Source organism: Triticum aestivum, chromosome 1B (assembly GCF_018294505.1).
Source record: "Triticum aestivum cultivar Chinese Spring chromosome 1B, IWGSC CS RefSeq v2.1, whole genome shotgun sequence".
In the NCBI taxonomy this organism is placed as follows: Eukaryota; Viridiplantae; Streptophyta; class Magnoliopsida; order Poales; family Poaceae; genus Triticum; species Triticum aestivum.
The window spans coordinates 695,398,729-695,403,327 of NC_057795.1; positions in this window are offsets into that span (position 1 = coordinate 695,398,729).

Consider the following 4,599-nt stretch of genomic DNA (forward strand, 5'->3'; position numbering starts at 1 on the left):
AATGTTGCTGTCAGCCTGCTAACATTAACTTCAGTTTTGGCCATGTGTTTTGCTAGTGATCCATGCAACCTATGAACTTGTTCTTGCCATTTTTAGCTTCATAAACATGTCTTATTACTGTTGGTTACCTTGCCATGCCATGTTTTGCTTTGTGGTGAGTGGTTTAAGCTCACCAACATGCCTACTTATTGTTGTTCCTGCCATGTTTGAATCTGTCATATAACTTGTCATGTTTACATGGGTGCCATCATATTTTCTGTGCCCTTTTGGCTCATGGTCAGTAAAGGACCTTTGTTCTATGCAATTAGTAGATTCATGCCATGCCTTTGTTTGCCATGTTAAGCTCCTGTAACATGTCGTTTGATAGCTCTAAACATTGCAACCTGATGTTATTTCTGCAAAGTCTGAAACTGTTATTATTTGCAATCTTACCATGTCCTTTTGAGCATGTTCTACTTGTTTCTGGAAATAGCTCAGTGTTCATGTTTTGTCATGCTTTACCTGTACTTCAAGCCCATGCCTTTTGTTATTATGTTGGGATGCTGTAGCTTGTTGTTTTGATGCTTGCAATATGCCTAGTTGCTGTTATGGACAGATTGTTGCTATGCCTTGTATAGAGTGTATGTGTTGAACCGTTGCTCCGTTTTGAGTGTGCTCTATATGGAACTTGCTTGATTTTGCATGTAGTTTCATATTACCATGTTGCATCCTTGTTTTGAGGTGTTTGCTTGATGTTTGGGTGCATTTTGCATCAATGCCATGTTTAACTTGTTTTGCTCATATCTTCTAGGCCGTAGCTCCGAATTAAATGAACTTTAAATGTAACTTGACTAGAATCTCGTGTAGATCGTCTTGGTGCATCTTAACTTGCTGTTTAACAACTCCAACTTAATGTTTGTTCAGATCTGGACCAATTTCGAAATTTGCATATGAGGACTTACCGGATTTGTTATATGTTGTTTCCGGCCTCATTTAAACTTGCCTTGATGTGTTGTTCTTGTTTGCATTATCTCTTGCCATGAGTAGCCTCATCTAGCTTTGTCATGCATCATTCTTGGTTGTGCATCATGTCTTGTCTATGTGTGGTGTGTTTACTATGTTGTGTTCTTCTTCTCGATAGTTCCCGTTTCGTTGCGATCGTGAGGATTCGTTCGTCTCCGCTTGGTTCGTCTTCATGGCTTCATCTTCTTCATGGACTCATTCTTCTTCCTTGCGGGATTTCAGGCAAGATGACCGTCACCCTGGATCTCACTACTATCATTGCTATGCTAGTTGCTTCGTTCTATCGCTTTGCTGCGCTACCTATCTTTTGTTCTTCAAGCCTCCCAAATTGCCATGAACCTCTAACCTTTAACACCCTTCCTAGCAAACCGTTGTTTGGCTATGTTACCGCTTTGCTCAGCCCTCTTATAGCGTTGTTAGTTGCAGGTGAAGTTGAAGATTGCTCCATGGTGGACAGGATTTTTGTTGGGATATCACAATATCTCTTATTTAATTAATGCATCTATATATTTGGTAAAGGGTGGAAGGCTCGGCCTTATGCCTGGTGTTTTGTTCCACTCTTGCCGTCCTAGTTTCCGTCATACCGGTGTTATGTTCCCGGATTTTGCGTTCCTTACGCGGTCGGGTGATTTATGGGTCCCTCTTGACAGTTCGCTTTGAATAAAACTCCTCCAGCAAGGCCCAACCTTGGTTTTACCATTTGCCTCACTACCACCTACTTTTCCCTTTGGAGTAATTAACCCAAGGGTCATCTTTATTTTACCCCCCGGGCCAGTGCTTGTCTAAGTGTTGGTCCGAACCGAGCAGCCTGCGGGGCCACCTCGGGGCAACTCGAGGTCCGGTTTTACTCGTAGCTTGACTTATCCAGTGTTGCCCTGAGAACGAGATATGTGCAGCTCCTATCGGGATTGTCGGCGCATCGGGCGGCTTTGCTGGTCTTGTTTTACCATTGTCGAAATGTCTTGTAAACCGGGATTCCGAGACTGATCGGGTCTTCCTGGGAGAAGGAATATCCTTTGTTGATCGCGAGAGCTTATCATGGGCTAAGTTGGGACACCCCTGCAGGGTATAAACTTTCGAGAGCCGTGCCTGCGGTTATGTGGCAGATGGGAATTTGTTAATGTCCGGTTGTAGATAACTTGACACCAAATCCGGATTAAAATGCATCAACCGTGTGTGTAGCCGTGATGGTCTCTTTTCGGCGGAGTCTGAGAAGTGAACACGGTTTTGGGTTATGTTTGACGTAAGTAGGAGTTCAGGATCACCTCTTGATCATTGCTAGTTGACGACCGTTCTATTGTTTCTCTTCTCGCTCTCATTTACGTATGTTGGCCACCATATATGCTTAGTCGCTGCTGCAACCTCACCACTTTACCCCTTCCTTTCCCATTAAGCTTTGCTAGTCTTGATACCCATGGTAATAGGATTGCTGAGTCCTCGTGGCTCGCAGATTACTACAACAACAGTTGAAGGTACAAGTTATGCGATGATCATGACGCGAGAGCGATGTTTGCTTGCTTTGGAGTTCTTCTTCTGCTTCTTCTTCGATCAGGGGATAGGTTCCAGGTCGGCAGCCTGGGTTAGCAGGGTGGATGTCGTTTGAGTTTCCGTTTGTGTTTCATCCGTAGTCGGATGGTGCTCTTATGTAAGATGATGTTGTATTCGTGTGGCATTGTATGTCTTTTGTATGTATCCCCATCTATTATGTAATGTTGATGTAATGATATCCACCTTGCAAAAGCGTTTCAATATGCGGGTCTATCCTTGGTGGGACCTTCGAGTTCCTTTTGGATAGGGTCGCATATTGGGCGTGACAAGTAATTCTGGGCTGGGCCTCCGGTTAATAGGTTAGTCCCAAAAATAATATAAAAGTGGAAAATAAATCCCAATATAGTCCAAAACAGTAGATAAAGTAGCATGAAGGAATCAAAAATTATAGATACGTTGGAGACGTATCAGGCATCCCCAAGCTTAATTCCTGCTCGTCCTCGAGTAGGTAAATGATAAAAAAAGAATTTTTGATGCGGAGTGATACTTTGGCATAATTATAATGTAAATCTTCTTAATTGTGATATGAATATTCTGATCTGAAAGAATCAAGACAAAAGTTCGTATTGACATAAAAATAATAATACTTCAAGCATACTAATCAAAGCAATCATGTCTTCTCAAAATAATATGGCCAAAAAAAGTTATCCCTACAAAATCATATAGTCTGACTATGCATGTTCCCTGTTTTTACTTGTGTTGTTCTTTCAACCTATATGAATAGGAGTAAATTGCTTAACAAATATGACAATTTACAGTGAGCATGTTACTGTTTCTGTATGGATGAAGTTTGTTTTGAACGTTTCCCATTCCTATTTCACATCTGCGCTCGGCTCGTCCGCACCGACTACTTGAGCAAAGCAGGGGCACGCTGGTTACCACATGAGTACTGCCAACGGAAAGGTACCTCTTGTGCATTGATCATCCTCAGCTTGAAGTTTCTTTGAGTTCTTTGAAAATACCACCGTAGTTGCCTCTCGCGCCCTCCTGGATATGATTTATGACTTGTTTGCAATCAGACGCCATGAGAATGTTGCATGCCCAAATCATGTGCAAGAGATAAGGCCTCCCTACATGCCACTGCTTCAACCAACCGTAGCAGGATTAAGCAATCAGTGGATAACAAGAACAGACGAGCCCAAATAGCTTCCATCGCGATCCCGGCAAACAGCAGCTGCTGCACCCACATCATGATCAATTGATATGCCCGCATCAACATTTATTTGGATCGTTCCTTCTGGAGGAGGCACCCACCCTACTAGCACATTTGGAGCCGTTATCGCATTCCAATTCTGCTATGAACCTCGTGATAGACAAACAAATGTGTTGATAATGGGTTTTGGACGACTCCTTCATGAATTTGTCAGATTTCTGCATTGTGGTTGTAGATACATTTTTTTTAAAGATGTGGTCGTAGATACATTAATTTGTAGGCTTCGTCGGACTGGGCTGGAAGAGATGGATGCGTGGTGGGTGGGCTTGACGGCCCATGCAGGCCCAGCAAGAAGAGAGAGTATAGCCAGTGTGGTCGGGAATCCTATACGGCGTGTACCGCGCCCGCGAGCGCCGTGGCGCGTACCCCTCCCCCCCCCTCGCCCGCTGCTGTTTCTATGGGCTGGCCAATTTCGGGGTTTAACCCCAACCGGTTTTGGGAAGGTTCTAGAACCAACCTTCCTTGAACCGGGTTTTTATGTTTTTCTTTCGGTTTTTGTTTTTGTTTTTTGTTTTTTATTTTCTTATTTTCTTATGTTTTCATTTTTATTCTCGTTTTTTAATTTCCGAACATCTATTAATTCACGATTTTTTTCTAAAATCTTATTTTTTTTAATGATGACATGTTTTCCAAAATCATAGTTTTATTTTTACAAAATCATTACTCTTAAATCATGAACATTTTTTTAAACTGTGAACATTTTTTAAAAACTCACGAACATTTTTTTTGAAATCGTAAACAATTTTTTTAGAAATTTGTGAACATTCTCTTAAGTGATGAACATGTTTTTCAAATCATGAACATTTTCTTTTGAAATAATTAAATTTTTAAAAGTA